This window comes from Oryctolagus cuniculus, chromosome 17 (assembly GCF_051225735.1).
Source record: "Oryctolagus cuniculus isolate XC-2025 breed Fujian yellow rabbit chromosome 17, ASM5122573v1, whole genome shotgun sequence".
Lineage (NCBI taxonomy): Eukaryota > Metazoa > Chordata > Mammalia > Lagomorpha > Leporidae > Oryctolagus > Oryctolagus cuniculus.
Window position 1 is genome coordinate 29,899,406 of NC_142883.1, and position 17,960 is coordinate 29,917,365.

Below are 17,960 nucleotides of genomic sequence, written 5' to 3' on the forward strand. Positions count from 1 at the left end.
GGGCTAAGGCAAGCCTTTCCTAGCAAGAGACCAGGGAAAAAGAGCAGGCCGGGCCACGCCATGGCCTGGCTTTTAACCCACTTCCAAAGGGGAGTGGTTAATTAACCTGATTGGCTGGTGGGCACCCAGCTGTGGCCAGGTAGGGGCATGAGGCCACACAGGGGTGTGGCGAAGGCGTGGTCTTCCAGTTCACAAATCTGATCAATTTTAACCTGTATGTCTGCCTACTTCACACTCACAGGTGTTGGATCAGAAGTGGAGTAACCAGCACTCGATCAGGTGCCCAAGACAGTGCTTCAAGCAGTGTCTTTTTTTTTTTTTTAAATCCATTCATCCACACCGTATTTGACTATGGAGACGGAGAGAAAGATCTTCCTTCTGTTGGTTCACCCCCCAAATGTGGCCAATACAGCTGGCATTGTGCTGACCCAAAGCCAGGACAAGGTGCTTCCTCCCAGTCTCCCATGTGGGTGCAGGGGCACAAGCACTTGGGCCATCCTGGACTGGAAGAGGAGCAGCCAGGACTAGAACCAGCGCCCACATGGGATGCCGGCACCGCAGGCAGAGGATTAACCAAGCGAGCCAGGGCGCCGGCCCTTCAAAGCAGCGTCTTAACACTATGCCACAGCTTTGGCCCGTGATAGCCTTCTTCTTTTTTTTTTTTTTTTTGACAGGCAGAGTGGACAGTGAGAGAGAGAGACAGAGAAAGGTCTTCCTTTGCCGTTGGTTCACCCTCCAATGGCCGCCGCGGCCGGCACGCTGCGGCCGGCGCACCACGCTGATCCGATGGCAGGAGCCAGGAGCCAGGTGCTTTTCCTGGTCTCCCATGGGGTGCAGGGCCCAAGCACTTGGGCCATCCTCCACTGCACTCCCTGGCCACAGCAGAGAGCTGGCCTGGAAGAGGGGCAAGCGGGACAGAATCCGGCGCCCCGACCGGGACTAGATAGCCTTCTAAAAAGTCAAATGTCTCCCTCGTTCTCTAATAGTGAATATATCTATTTACAAGAAGATAATGTGGTGTTACAGCTGAGAGAACTTAGTAACTTCTCCTTAGAATACACTGAAGTAAAACTGCAATATGAAACATAAAAAAAAACAGAGGATGCTTTGCAAGTAGGAACAGAAATAGGGACTGTAAAGTATTTGTATGATTAAAATATTACTAAGTTCATCTAGGGAGAAGACCCATATTTTTAGATTTTATTTTACTTTTTTTTCCACTTCACATTTAACCATTGACTTGGATGTTTTAAAATTAAATCTGGTAATCCCCCAAAAGAAAGCAACTTGATATCAGAACAGGGAAAACAAATTGCCTTAACAGAATCTTGACCCTGAGCCAAGACCACCCAGGAGTGAATAGCTCCTGTGAACTACTTCTTCCTTCCTGCTTCACTATTTGTCTCTTGAAGTAACCTCCAGCTACAAGCTCCTTGTTTACCTTGAGGTGCAGCCTGAGTCCATGAATGGCCACCCAAGGGGCAACTGTGATGCCTTCTATCAAGTAATTTCACTTGTTCAGTTTCTTGTGAACCACCTACCAAGAGTTACTCAATTCTGAGTATTACCCTGGAAAAAAAATACAATTAAGGACTTCTGATTGTGGTGTCATAGCACTAAATTTTGAAAAGATGACAATAGACACTTCCTTTAAGACATCATTGGCAAAAAAAATATATCACATAGTGTGATCCATTTATGAAAGAAGTCCTGGTTGTAATAAGACAACTACAACTTCTTTTGCTCAAATATGATTGTTTTGTTTCACAAAGGTTATCTTTTAATAAAGGAACTTTTACTTGGGCAATTCTGTAGAATGCATTCAAATACATTTCTGAGTATGAGTTTGTTGCCTTTTGGTTTGGTCTCTGCAGGTTGTCTGATTCCTTTTATTTTTATTTATTTTTTTAAAGATTTTCTTTATTTATTTGAGAGGTAGAATTAGACAGAGGGAGAGGGAGAGAAAGGTCTTCCACCTACTGGTTCATTCCCCACTCATAATGGCCACAGCTGGCTGATCTGAAGCCAGGAGCCAGGAGCTTCCTCTGGGTCTCTCCTACAGGTGCAGGGGCCCAAGAATTTGGGCCACATCCTACTGCACTCCAAGGCTACAAGTAGAGAGCTGGATCAGAAGAGAAGGAGCCAATAGGGAATGCCTGCATGGCAGATGGAGGCTTAGCCTATTACACCCCAGTGCCAGCCCCTGAATCCTTTATTTATATGCATATATATATATATATATATATATAATTGGATCATTATTTATTCTTGAAATATTATTATTTATTCTTGAAATAAAGTCTAGGGTTCCAGCGCCCTGGCTCACTTGGTTAATCCTCTGCCTGCGGTGCTGGCATCCCATATGGGCACTGGGTTCTAGTCCCAGCTGCTCCTCTTCCAGTCCAGCTCTCTGCTGTGGCCCAGGAAGGCAGTGGAGGATGGCCCAAGTGCTTGGGCCCCTGCACCCGCGTAGGAGACCAGGAGGAAGCACCTGGCTCCTGGCTTCAGATGGGCACAGTGCTGGCCGTAGCGTCCATTTGGGGAGTGAACCAACAGAAAGAAGATCTTTCTCTCTGTCTCTCTCTCTCACTGTCTATAACTCTGTCAAATAAATTAAAAAAAAATGTCTAGCCCTTTTCCTACTCCCTTCTTAATCTCCCATCTTCAGGTCCTTTCAAGATCCATTATGACAATTCCCCACCTCAATTTGGCCCTACCATCTTCCACATAAAATAATATGTCATGCTTTCTTCAGAGACTGGTTGTGAGATACAGAAGGTAATGGGCATGTCTCCACATATGCAGAGTCAAATAAGACACAGAAGGCTGAAGATTTTTAAGCATGTAGTAAATTAGTACCAAAGCTTAGATTTATTGAGGTCTTTTAAGTAAACCCAAATATAATTCATTTTACTTCTTTGCCTCTATATGTAAGTAAGAAGGATTATCATCACTGTAGTAATAGAAAAGGATTACAATCCCTTTTTATTTTCCATTATTTACCAAGAAGCAGAGAAAATGCTCCCACACATAGCATTCAGTTATAAAAGAAACTTGTTGCTGTTAAGAGCAGCAGAAATATAAATTATTCATATATATTTAGCATGAGTTCCAAGCATAGAAAGCAGTTTTTATCCAGCATGGACTAATGGCTCCGGAACTAATGGCTCTGAGATGTTTCCAGGGAAAATGCGTTACCTCGAAAAACACATGATATTATTCTGAATTAACCTTCAATCCTTAGACTTAAGAGAGAACTTGATCCGAGAAGCTTATGACATTTGAAAAGAAAGTATGTTTTAGAATTAATTTGGGGAGGCATAGCTTGATCATTCTAATGGAAAATAATGCCTGATTATCTCTTCCAGTTGAGTCTAAGGCTACAGACAACACACAATGAAGATTTAAAATGGAGTCAAATAATTTAGAATGAGCAGTCTTCAAACACAAGAAACTTTCGTATTATGATTACTGGTCATATGATGACTTATACTCTGAGATATTCTACCATACAAGAAATATGCATGGGACCCAATTAAATCATCGTCAATAAAGACTGCTGATAAAATGTTGACAAGTGTTAAAAACATGAAGGCTAGACTTCATTTCTTCTTTCCTAATTTTCCATAACAAAAATATTTTTAAAAACGAAGAAAAAGAAGTATTCTTTGGACACCTACTCCTAAACGATTTGCTTTATTTTTTCTTATTTTCTTAAACTTACTATTGAAAAAGTATTTTAAAAAATAAAACTTTGAGAGAGTAGAACCAAAATATTTGTTCCAAGGATATGATTAAAGAAACTCTCTTCAGATATACAAATATGGAATAAAAATATTGAGCTGCTGACTTAAATGTTATTATATTTCTTTATAGAGCAACTACTAGTTAAGACATACTTTAAAACACAAAATCCTCTCCCAAGGTAATTGCTATTGCTGAACTTTTCCTTGTGATTCATGCCCGAACGGCTTCAACAATTACTGATTTCCTCAATAAAATTGTAGTGAATAAAAAAAATGGTAGTTATAGAAACATGTCAATCTGAGCATTGTTTGTGTTAATTTTTTGTCCTCCAAACCTAAAGTTTATATTCTTAAATGTCCCTGAGATTGCTAGCAACCGTTGAAAAGAGAAAGAAATAAGTTCTTGGATCATCAACAAAGGAATCAACCTAGTATTGATGTCCAACTTTGATGATTTCTATTTGGCAATAACACAATAATGAATGAACTACAGATAAAGTAGTTGTGTGATCAAAAGTGAGAGTCTTAGTGGCTGGTGCTGTGGTGTAGCAGGTAAAGCTGCCGCCTGCAGTGTTGGAATCCCTTATGGGCTCTGGTTCAAGTCCTGGCTGCCCCACTTCCAATCCAGCTCTCTGCTATGGCCTGGAAAAGCAGTAGAAGATGGCCCAAGTCCTTGGGCCCCGGCACCCGCATGGGAAGACCTGAAGGAAGCTCCTGGCTCCTGGTTTTGGATCAGCTCAGCTCTGGCCATTGCAGCCAATTGAGGAGTGAACCAGTGGATGGAAGACCTCTCTCTCTCTCTCTCTCTCTCTCTCTGCCTTTCCTTCTCTCTCTTTATAACTCTGCCTTTCAAATAAATAAATAAATCTTCCAAAAAAAGTGAAAAGAATCACTTTTTCCCCCTCATCATTAAAGGAAATTAATAAAATAACAAGTGAATCACAGGAAAATGAGATTATAAATATATGATAACATATCCCAAGCACTTCACAAAAAAATGGTCTCTGATCTTTCAATAATCCTCTAGATTAATATTTGAGAACTCAACTTTCTAGAGGAAAAATCAAGTTCAGTAAGTACCCCAGATTATACAACCAATAATTTCTGGATGTAAAAGGAAACCTTTTTGTCCTTCTGACACTTTCTACCTGATCACAAAGTCTCTCATGCAACTATGAAGTGGTTACAAAAATATAGGTGCATATTATCACATGAAAGTTTCATTAAGGATTTGAGGCAGAGACAGAAAAATTACTCATCTGAGGTTACAGGAAGAAAAATGTACAGCTTCCATTCCTGATTCTCTCACTATGCTTCTTAATGATTCATGACAATGCAAAATACTACAAGAATTTTTGTTCTTTGAATAAACAACTTGTGGGGAAAGGAGCAATCCCCTGGGCCATTGCCATGCTTATCTATATAGCACCTAACCTGCCCTTTGGTAATCAGGAAAGTAGCCACTTAGTTACCACTTTGTTGAATTAACAGACTTCCTTGTGTCATTTGCTTCATAAATGAAGACTCTGTTAACAATGAAATCACGTGGCAAACTGGCATTGGGACTGCAGTTTATTAGTATGTGAGAGGCTGGGAACTCAGTGCATTTAAAATTCTACATTGGAATTTTTATTACTTACACAGACAGTCCTTTAAACATAAAGTCATAAATCAGCAGGCAGTGCTAGGGAGCCACCTGCTGGAATAACTGGCTGGATTTTACTGCTGTGTTTCTACAAAACACAAATGAAAGCAAAAATAAATTTTTCAGATTCAGGATTCTTTGCCTTACATATGTACCTTTTATAAAAACTTTCAAGTGACACATGGTAAAAATAAAGAGTATTATTACAAGAAAAAGGGGCAGAAGTCTGCGATAGGAAAAGAAATATTCAATGAACAATACCATATAATGGAAATGTGAAAATACCAGCCTTAAGCTGTGGTCACATTTTTAAAATCACATTATTTGTTGCTTCAAAACAGCTTAATCTTTAATTTGTCAAGGACATTCAATCTAATAATTATTTCATGTAGCTACTAAACTTAAAAGGAAATTTATTCAAATGATAAGTTTTCATTAGCACTAAAATTGTTTTTTAAACCTGCTGGCATTAAAGGAAAAATGTGAGTTCTGATTTCAAATAAAGTGATAAGAATTTTGTTCCTTTTCAAACTAACAATCAGTCTCTTACTAAATCTTATTGCCTATAATTTTCAGTGTTAATGAGAGTTTTCATCTAAAAATGGGTTAAAGCAGCATTTTTCTCCATATAATTCAAAAATCTGGGCTAAATTTTGCTACTTCCCTGCCTTTGTAATATTGTATGCATGAAAGAAACATGCTTTGTTGCTTTCACGTTGCCAAAGGGTCGCCATTCAAATATGCCGTGTGTAGCATAGAATGAAACAACAACACAGAGATGTGCAAGATGGATTTTAGTCTGTTCTTTCTCCAAGACATAGCCTGCAGTTATTTCCCTTGCTGATTCTCTGCTACTGGTTTGCTTTCTTAACATTTTCTTCAGTTTCTAAAGAGGAGCACGCCTGAGGATTCCATTTAATCGAGGGTTCTAGTTAATCAAGTCTTTAGTTTTACTTAAGAACCAAAATTGTTGTGATGGCAGGAACCCTGTAGACATGTGTGCCTAACTCCACTGCTCTGTAACTCCTCTGTTGGACTGATGCTATTTGATAAGACTGTTTGAGGCTGTCTTCAGAGAATTTCCTCTGACTCACATTGAATGGCAAATCCTCACCTAAAGCCCTTTGGGATATATCAGATCATCAGCTTTAACCTATCTGACACCTAACAACAATCTTGAAAGGTGGGACTCTTACAGACTGCACTCTACAGGTGAGGGAAACAAGTTCAGAGGAGTGAAGTAAAAGATCAAATGCTACAGCCTAACGAACACCTAGGGAAGGATTCCGGGTCCTGTGAAGACCATGTTGGATCTCACAGGAATACCCATATTCTTAAAAGAACCCAGGCATTTTTCTTTGTGTCCATTTTATATCCTATCCTTACACTTTACATTAGGTTGTAATTACCTATTTTACATCTCCGCAAAGACTAATCCTCTCCAAACCATAAACTCTATTGTAAAAATAATCTCAGCAGTTAATATGAAGTCTGATATTCATAGATGACAAACTAGAGTTAGTTGAATAAACGCTTTTTAAGCGATTCTATTATCCTCAGATGATATAATTTATTTTATATTCATGGGAGTATAGTATTTTTTTTTTTTTTGACAGGCAGAGTGGACAGTGAGAGAGAGAGACAGAGAGAAAGGTCTTCCTTTGCCGTTGGTTCACCCTCCAATGGCCGCCGCGGCCGGCACGCTGCAGCCGGCGCACCGCGCTGATCCGATGGCAGGAGCCAGGAGCCAGGTACTTTTCCTGGTCTCCCATGGGGTGCAGGGCCCAAGCACCTGGGTCATCCTCCACTGCACTCCCTGGCCACAGCAGAGAGCTGGCCTGGAAGAGGGGCAACCGGGACAGAATCCGGCGCCCCGACGGGGACTAGAACCTGGTGTGCTGGCACAGCAAGGCGGAGGATTAGCCTAGTGAGCCGCGGTGCCAGCCGGGAGTATAGTATTTTATAATGAGAAAGGGAAAAGAAATAATATTTCTGGAGAGCCTACTATATGTCAAGTCCAATCTAAGTTTTATTTTATGCTTGCAAGGGATACAATTTTATGGCTCCATTAGAGACAAAGAACAGAAAAACAAAGTGTTTACATTATCAAAAGCATTGTCAATTGATTTTCAATTCTCAATTCATCTGATGATCTTGACTATCACCAGCAACCATCATCGTCTTCTGTGCCAGTAAATCCCAAATTCACAGACAGTGCCAAGTATCACTTCTCAAAATCTCAGACTTCTCACTTACATTTACACTTATCTTGCCTAGTCTCAGAAGTGGTTAGAGTAACTGGTTCAACAAATACCTGAAATTGCCAGGTACTGTTTTAAGTGCTGGGCATCCACAATGAACTAAACAGCCTATTTTTGCCTTCAAAGATTCTCAGGCTAATATGATTAGAAAATACTTATTATTATGAAATCCATGAACACACTGGGTTGCATGATTCAGTCCCTGAAACTTTAAAAATTGAGACCTGGCCGGCGCCGCGGCTCACTAGGCTAATCCTCCGCCTAGCGGCGCCGGCACTCCGGGTTCTAGTCCCGGTCGGGGCGCCGGATTCTGTCCCGGTTGCCCCTCTTCCAGGCCAGCTCTCTGCTGTGGCCAGGGAGTGCAGTGGAGGATGACCCAGGTGCTTGGGCCCTGCACCCCATGGGAGACCAGGAGAAGCACCTGGCTCCTGGTTCCTGCCACCGGATCAGTGCGGTGCGCCGGCTGCAGCGCGCTGGCCGCGGCGGCCATTGGAGGGTGACCCAACGGCAAAGGAAGACCTTTCTCTCTGTCTCTCTCTCTCACTGTCCACTCTGCCTGTCAAAAAAAAAAAAAAAAAGAATTGTAAAAATTGAGACCTGGAAGAGGCAAGTGAGTCAACCACTCAAAGAGTGAAAATAAAAGTGCTCCAAAGGTGGGGAAGAGCACATTGGGAAACCGTCGGGCAGGGGAGATTGCAACAGGCTTTAGGAAGTAGGAGTTGGCCTGCATGCTTGAACATACTCAGAAGCTCCTAGAGTTCAAAGTAAGGAGCCAGCATTGTGGAAGAGCAGGTGAGGCTGCTGACTATGACTCTGGCATCCTGTATGGGTGCCAGTTCATAGACACAGCTGCTCCATTTCTAATCCAGTTCCCTGCTGGTTCCCCTGGGAAAGCACTGGAAGATGGCTCAAGTGCTTGGGCCACTGAACACATGCGGGAGACCTGGAGGAAGCTCCTGGCTTCAGCCTGGCCCAACCACTGCTGTTGTCTCCATTTGGGGAGCAGACCAATGGATGGAAGACTCTCTCTATCACTCCCTCTCTCCCTCTCTCTCTCTTCCTTTGTGTTTGTGTTTGTGTGTGTGTGTGTGTGTGTGTGTGTGTATGCAGCTCTCCTTTTCAAATAAATTTTTTAAAAAAGTTGTGAGTAAGGCATTTAACAGTCCATTTTATATTTTTAAAATATTCTTCTGGCCAGTATGTGAGAAAGAGTTCAGAGCTGGTCAAGAGTGGAAATATCAAGAATCATTAGAAGACTATCTCAGCAGATTCGGTGTATGGTGATTATTTGAGGGGCCAGAGGGCTAGAAATCTAGAATGGAAAAAGAGAATTAAAATCCAAGCTGGTGAGCTGAAGAAGAGAAACGAGCTAAATTTCTGGTTTGAACAACTGATACAATAGTAGAAGTCCTTGTCCTCAGGCTGTGTATAGAAAGAGTTTGGTAAGAATATACCTAAAACAATATCAGGCATATTGGTAAGTGATGGAAAATCAGATGTAGGGAAAAATACATAGGAAAGTTTGAGACATGCTTTAGAGCTATAAAAGGAATTTTAAGCAAATCATACACTATTTCTCTCATGTCCTATTTTCTCTAAGTCTTTAATATCCCTATGTTTTCACTCTTTAATTCTACCTAGACTTTAAATTCTATGTCAAATGCTCATAGGGAAAAGAAAGGTGTGTTCCATTTGCATAATCTTCCTTTCTTATAAATGTCAATAAATTATGTTTGTAGTTTTTAAAAATATTTTATTTATTTATTTGAGAGGTAGAGTTACAGACAGAGAGGGAGAGACAGAGAGAAAGGTCTTCCATCTGCTGGTTCACTCCCCAAATGGTTCCAATGGTTGCAGCCAGCTTATCTGAAGTCAGGAACCAGAAGCCAGGAGCTCCCCAGGTCTCCCACATGGGTGTAGGGGTCCAAGCACTTGGGCCATCTTCCACTGCTTTCCCAGGCCATAGCAGAGAGCTGGATGGGAAGTGGAGCAGCCGGGACTAGAACTGGTGCCCATATGGTATTCTGGCACCGTAGGCAGAGGCTTAGCCCTCCACCCCACAGTTTCACCCTTCCCCCAACCTGTGTTTGTACTTCTATCTTGGTACTTGCCTTATTCCATTATTAAAGTGTAAGATCTTTAAAGGCAGTAGTATGTCTCATTTTTTGTGTATCTAAAATAGAGACCCAATACATACCTGTTAAATATAATTATTTAAGGTGTATTGTGTTTCATAAGAATATTGTTTTTGTTTCTCCCAATAAGTAATAGTATTTGTTAATAAGAGGAAGTATAGAGATAAGGTTGCAAGAGGACAAATGGTGCATATATTTCTAACTTTTCTGTAATACCTCCAAAACTATGGCATTATTTCAACTCTCATATCTGCTTTCACAAAGCCAATTTCTTTGGAAAACTTTCCATCTTCTATTACAGTGTTAGTATACTACAAGCACATCCTGGGACCAAATATATCCATATCCACTCATTGGAGCATTCATGCTGCAAGAGCAAAATGGAGTAGTGTCAAGAATCTATGACTTGCAAGGCCAAAAATAGTCATTATCTGGCCTTTGCAGAAGATTTATCCTAACCCTTGCACGAATGTCATGCTTTGAAGATCTTTTTTGGAGTATTTATTTCACACTATTCCAAGTTTTGGATGAAGAGTTTGTAAGAACGTAGATAAGCAGTATTAGGTGTCTGGAAGCCTTACCGTTTAGTGTATTTCATAGAAAAAAATGGCAGGTAATGGCTCGGATCAGAGCTGAACAATGTGAAGAGTGAACAGCATGTGGAACAAAAACTTGCAGCATAGGAGTTAAGGATCAATAACAGGATTCAAAATGAGTTGCTCAAATCAATACAAGCTGGTGAAGTCATTATATTTCTCTTTCAGCTCTTTCCACCCTGCTCAGCTGTTCTCAACCCTGGAGCCATCTTCCCAACTCTCTACCTCCACTCTACTTTGAACAGTTGTTCATCTAGGTTTAAAAATTCTAGATATATAAAATATATAAAATTCTACTTATACTACAAAGCCTTTTTTTAATTTATCCTCTCAAAATTGGATGTGATAATCTACACTGGGATTCTGAGAACATTTTGTTCATTTAGCTTTCCATATACTGTTTGTTTATTTCCTCCACTAAATTGTGAAAGCTTTAGAGATGTTATCCTTAGCATTGAAACAGTTTAACTGAAATTAACTCTTATTAAAACATACCAGGGGATTCCAATTCAATCCCATCAAGGTGGCATGTACCAATGCCATCTCACTATTCCAAGTGATCAATTTCAGTTCACAATTGATCATAATGAAAGGACTAAGAGTCAAAGAGAGCACATAAACAAGTCTAGTACCTGCTAACACTAAGCGATGGAATAAATAAAGGGGAGAGTGATCCAACATGGGAAGTGAGATACTCAGCAGACTCATAGAATGGCAGGTGTCCTAAATAGCACTCTGGCCTCAGAATCAGCCCTAAAGGCATTCGGATCTGGCTGAAAAGCCCATGAGAGTATTTCAGGCATGGAAAGCCAAGACACTCTGGCAAAAGATCTCTGCGAGTGAGATCCCAGTGGAAAGAACAGGTTTTCAAAGAAGGAGGTACCTTTCTCTGAAGGGAGGAGAGAACCTCCACTTTGACTATGACCTTGTCTAAACAAGATAAGAATCGGAGAACTCAGAGGGCTTCCATAGCCTTGGAAACTCATGACTGGAGCATAGGGAGACTACTGATGCCATAGACAGGAGTGTCAATTGGTAAAGTCAACAACAGGAGTCACTGTGCACTTACTCCTCATGTAGGATCTCTGTCCTTAATGTGCTGTGTATTGAGATTGAATGCTATAACGAGTACTCAAACAATATATTTCACTTTGTGTTTCTATGGGGGTGCAAACTGTTGAAATCTTTACTTAATGTATACTAAACTGATCCTCTGTAAAAAAAAAAAAAAAAAAAAAAAAAAAAAAAAAAAAAAAAAAGAAAGAAAAGAAATTATCAACTCCCAACTTGACTCTCACTGGGATTAAACATGACAATAGGTCTGATCTGATTTCATCATCATTTTAAAAAAATCATCTATTATTTTTCACTTTATGTTTCTGTGTGGGAGCAAACTGTTGAAATCCTTACTTAATGTATACTAAGCTGATCTTCTGTATATTAAGATAATCGAAAATGAATCTTGATGTGAATGGAAAGGGAGAGGGAGTGGGAAAGGGGAGGGTAGTGGGTGGGAGGGACGGTATGTGGGGGAAGCCATTGTAATCCATAAGTCGTACTTTGGAAATTTATATTCATTAAATAAAAGTTAAAAAAAAAGATATGAGTCCCCCAAAACTGCCTGACAAGATTGTAGAACATGTAAACTTTGAGAGACTGAACATACAAATTAACAAGGGATAAGCCATATATCGAGGCTAGAACTCTGACCCAAAACACCTGCAGCAACCACCCCAGGAACAAGTTTTCACAAACAATAGCCTCTTTTTTGCATAGATAATCTTTGTGTATTTATTAAATTTCTTCCAGATGTTTCCTTCAACTAAGGGAGTGAAAACCTGGAGACTAAGCTCTAGCCAAGTCCAATTTTGGAGATGAAAGCCACTACAGTCTTTTATCTCGTACTCAAACAATGTGGCTGGTTTGATCCTGCTATTAATGAAAATTTAGGGATGGACATTTGGCTCAACAGTTAAGATAACCACATTCCATATCAGAGTGCATGAATTTGATTCTTGACTCTTACTCTTGATTCTAATTTCCTACCAATGCAGACCCTGGGAGGCAGCACTGATGGTTCAAGTAATTGGATTTCTACCATCCACTCTGGAGACCTGGACTGAATTTCTGGCTGATTGCTTGGGACCCAGCCAGGCGCTGTGGTGGGCATTTGGGTAATAAATGAGAAGACGGAAGCTATTTCTCTCTCACACTCTCTGTCTTTCTCTCTCCCTCTGCCTCAGCAATGAGAAAGGACAAAAACCAGCAGGTGCTGAGTTATCAAAACCAGAGCAAGAATATATGCCCTGGATCATACAATCACATTTGCAGAGACAAACAAACAGGACTCCAATGACTAGGAAAACATAAAAGAATCTGTTTGTACCCATAAAAAGTACAATGAGCTGTTGGTCCATTTGGGCCCTCTGATGTCCCAATATCATATAACTGACATTTTTATGCAGTACTTCAATGGCCCTTTAGGGGAAAGACATTGTAAGTGGCTAAAATAGGATAGAATCAGAGTTACATATAATGAACTAACCCAAATGTGAAACACAATTCAGAGTCGTGTTTGGCAAGAAAAAACATAAACCTTTTTATTTAGCTTGAATACATCTCATGAACAGATGATCACTACTGTCATGTATGGGCTATGCTGTCAATCAATCATTTTAATCATGTTTTTCCTATGCATGGAGAGGTAAGACATGATTAGCCTGATGAATTGAGTAGCATAACCAGACTCAGAGAAAGAAAATTTTTATCCAGATTTTTAAGAGTTACCTGGCTTGATTCATTGGAAAGCAAATATCAAGTAGAGAATGCCAGTATTGGCCGGTGCCGCAGCTCAATAGGCTAATCCTCTGCCTAGCGGTGCCAGCACACCGGGTTCTAGTCCCAGTCAGAGTGCCGGATTCTGTCCCAGTTGTCCCTCTTCCAGGCCAGCTCTCTGCTGTGGCCAGGGAGGGGAGTGGAGGATGGCCCAAGTGCTTGGGCCCTGCACCCCATGGGAGACCAGAAGGAGTACCTGGCTCCTGCCTTCGGATCAGCGCAATGCGCCAGCTGCAGCGCGGCAGCCGTGGCGGCCATTGGAGGGTGAACCAACGGCAAAAGGAAGACCTTTCTCTCTGTCTCTCTCTCTCACTGTCCACTCTGCCTGTCAATATAAATTAATAAATAAATAGAATGCCAGTATTCTCATTTTCCCAATCTTTATGTACTTAGCATTACACTGTAGCAAACAATGAATGTGTAGGAAGGTTGGGTGCTTCCAGAGAACATGCAAGGAGGGTTAAGCTCTTTAATTATGGTGACAAGTGAAAATCAGCACCATAATATCAAAATAAGATTTAATATTGCAGGTGATAGCTTCAAAGTAGTATGTACTCTATTGATATGCAGCTGCCAAACACAGCCAGAGGCAATTATAATAAACAAGCAATATATTCTATCACCTTTATGATTCATAAGTTGAACCATATAGCACAAGCTACAAAAGTAAATAATGCAAATTCATATGCTTCCAATAGTGGATGGATTCAAAGTCTTACAAAGGTACACGCCCAGAACTTATAATAATTTATCCAAAGTGAACTAGTAGGTTGAGAAAGCTTGAAGTCATACCAAGGAGACACAGTCATTGAAGAACACATAAAATTTTCTATTAAGTCAGATAGACTTGGATTATGCTAAGAATGTATAATGTGCCTTCTCTAAGGGTAGGTTGTGTTTCAGTTCATATGGGAGATCTTCCTTACTACACACTCTCACCACCTCTGTTCTTTACAAAATGCCTAAAATTCTACATTCCATATTAAGTCATTTTTACCTTCAAGAACATTGCACTAAACATGCATGTATTAAGAAAAGCCCACTAAATAAAGACATAGAATGACAACTCAGCAACTTATAATGCTATCCTAAGGGATAGTCCCCAAAAGGCAAGGAGATATTTAAGAAAACAGAAACCTTATGATAAAATATGTTCATAAACTTTAAAAATGATAAAAGCTGGAAATAAAAACCCATGGATATAAGAATTAGGTTTAAAATTATATTCATATGATGAACTCTTTAAATGTCATTAAAGTATTTTTGAAGAACATTTAGTCACAAGATAAAATCCTCTCCACATAATCTTAAATGAAAAAGCAATATTCAAAACTAATATGCAAGATGATCGTGATGTGTAAAATATACTCGTTTGTTTTATATCCTAGTGTCTACAGTAAAAGAACTGAAAGCAATGACATAAAAATTATTATCTTGATATAGAGATTACAGATAATTTTTTCTTCATTATTCTATGTATTTTCTAATTTTAATAATGAGCATATTTTAGAAGACTAATAATTATAATCAAATAAATATGAGAACATATATCCAGACACCCCAGGGAGATATCAAACCTCTAACTATTATTATTTAATATATTAAGGAAGATAATGACAATTAACTAAGCAAGAGGATGAGAAAGGTAGGTAGAAAAAGCAAAGTGGATATATGGAAGATTCAATTCGATTAAAAAATAATAATGCGATACAAGTTTATAGTGCTTTGCCTTTTACAAATTGTTTTCACAGATTGTATTCCATGAGGACTCTTTCAATTTTCCAGTATACACGTACATCTACAGGCAAACATAAAAAATGCATTTCAAATGCCCAAGAAGATGTATTTACCCTAATATCTCAAAAGCAGAATTTTATAACCCAGAAATAACCCTAGGTTCAATGCATATAATGTTGAAAAGCAAAATCATAAAGGAGCAGCGAATGCTAAATTATTACACTTACCCATGCTGTGGTCTTCAGTAGTGACACACCATCTTGACTCCCAGTTAGAGACCAAGTCTATGTGCTTAGAAAACTAACCAGATCCACAAGGCTGCCATTACCAGCTTCCTTGCCTTGCTTCCAAATTCCTGCATATACCACTAGATTCACCACCCCTAACCTGCTCTCCCTTGATTGAAAGAGCTATGCCATTATGGCCTTGGACTTACCAATGAAGCTTCTGGTCCACGTTCAGGAGTGTGTTCCAGTTCTACACATGCTATTAAACAGTATAAACAAACAAGTAGAAAAGTCAAGATTAGGGTCTACAGCTTCATATCCAAGTATCAACTCACCAGCAGCACACCAGCTTCTGATTTCGTTTATTTGGCTACATTCTAGAAGCCTGATCCTGGGCCAGTGACATCAGGGCACCAATTATCAGAGAGTGCATGACTTTGTGGGAACCAGACGATCTAACCAAGGCTCAGCTGAGACTTGTTCACTTGACGTGCATAGTAACATCTACAGTAATTCCTTTCAGTTAAAAATATTATACTGCCTTTATTTTAAATACCAGGTGATTGAGTGATTACTTCTGCCTTTAGAAGAAAATACGAAGAAAAAGATTGAATACTATGTCCTAACACAGAAGGGCTATGTTATAAGATGAATAACAGCTAGGGAGAATGACAGAAACCCACACTTCTGAAGAATAGTCCTTCCATGGGAGCAGGCATTTTGTCCTAGAAGTTAGGACAGCAGTTAGGATGCCCACTTCCCAGAGCAGGGTACCTGGGTTTAATCCCCAGCTCCAGCTTCTGAGTCCAGCTTCCTGCTGGGCCACCATGATGGCTCAAGAAATTATGTTCCTGCCACCCACGTTAGGAAACCTGGATTTCAGTTGTTGTAAACATTTGAGGAGGGAATCAGCAGATGAGAGATCTCTGTCTCTGTTTCTTTCTCTCAAACAAAAATAATAAAAATAAGTAGATAAACAATCCTTCTAGGACATACTCATGAATAAATGAAACCCAGGGCAGGTGTCATACCTTCTTTTAAAGATTAAGAAATCAACATCAAGCATCATTAAATAATTTGCCCAAATACACATAATCTGAAGAGAAGTAGTTACTACCTGAATGTAGATATAATACCAAATTTTGAAATACAGCAATTTGATCTGCCCAAGTGGTTTGCTTAACTTTATCAAATGCCTACTGTGTACAAGGCTGTGTGTATGAGGCTATCAGGAGTGCAGATACTCAGGTGTAATGGGATAGAACACTTTTGCACATCTCACAATGGCTACATGCATAAATGCTGACACACATTAAACACAATAGATATCCTTGCTGTGGTCAGAATATAGCCCCCCAAAATTCATTTCTTAAACTTAATCTCTAATGTGATGATACTAGGATATGAGACCATTGGGAGGATATTAGATCAACTATTAGCAGTCTATTCTTATTACCCCAACCACTGCCTCCTTCCTCAGCCATAATCCCTAAATTACTCTCCATCTCTATATATTCACCTGTTTGGGACATTTCATGTAAGTGAAATCACATAAATACAGTACACATGTGGGGTCCTCACTCTTGGTTTTCCTTCTACTTCTTATACTATTTTATTTCCTCCTCCATTTCTTTCCATTCAGCATTATGCATGTTTCATAATTCAGTCCATCTTTAAAACTATACCCTTCATATATAATCATATATTAGTATATTCCATCCCACGCCAGTTTCTGCACTGTTTTATCCCCAGCCAGGCTTTGTATAAGAATAGTTTCTCATTCTCAACTGTTACATAAACCAGTATCTTTTCTTCATTTGACCACAAGCAGCAACAGCTTTTTCTCTAAACTCTAAGAACAAGGGAATGTCAGCAGCTGTTTTCCTGAGTTAATCAGAGGTGGTATGAGACTTTTAAAAATTCAAGTAAAAACACATTTTTGGTGCAAAAATTGAAATTCAAGCATAGTTTTTTCAGAGTACACATTTTCCATGAGATTTCTGAAGATCCCTATCCTTTAGCAGAGTAAGTCATACAAAATTGTTGCCCTTTAGAAATTCTTATATTCTAAAGCTCTACAACCTCTTTGTAGACACTAATTAGCTTACATCTCAGCTTAATTGTGCACGTGGCTAAAGAAGCATCATCAGTATTCACTCATAATCAAAAAATGAACTACTGGTAAGGCTCAGGAACTGATCAACCAGGGGAGTACTGCCCATAACTAACTTGTGTAGCCTTCCTCCAGCTGTGTGTTGACTATCAAACCTTCATGTAACAGGAATAGAATCTTGCTTTACCCTTCTATCTTCTCAAAGAGATGAGGGCATCAGTCACCAAAGGAAGTCATTCCTTTTCCTATGCAAAACACCTCAAATATCCCAGAATATATTCTTGTAATGCCTTTGAATAAAAATGAAATCAATCCAGGTTCTAAAAGGTATACACCTTCCATCACCATCTTCTCTCACAGGTGAAGCGGTGCCTTTCAGTTTCTGAAAGATATGACTTTGGAATCTTCCTCAGAAAGATATAACAAATGCATAACACCAGGGACCAGTCTGACGCATGAAGGAAACCAATTACATGCTCCAATGGGTAGAATGACCCACTGAGAGTAGAGATCTAATACATATGGTAGACTCATATGTGAGGAGCCAAAAAGAAAGAGGGCCTTTCCCTCTTGGCTCACAAAGATGAGTAGATGGAAAGCTGAGTTGAATTCCCTGCTTATTCTTACTTGGATCTTGTTTTCATTGCTTTAATTTTCTGAATATA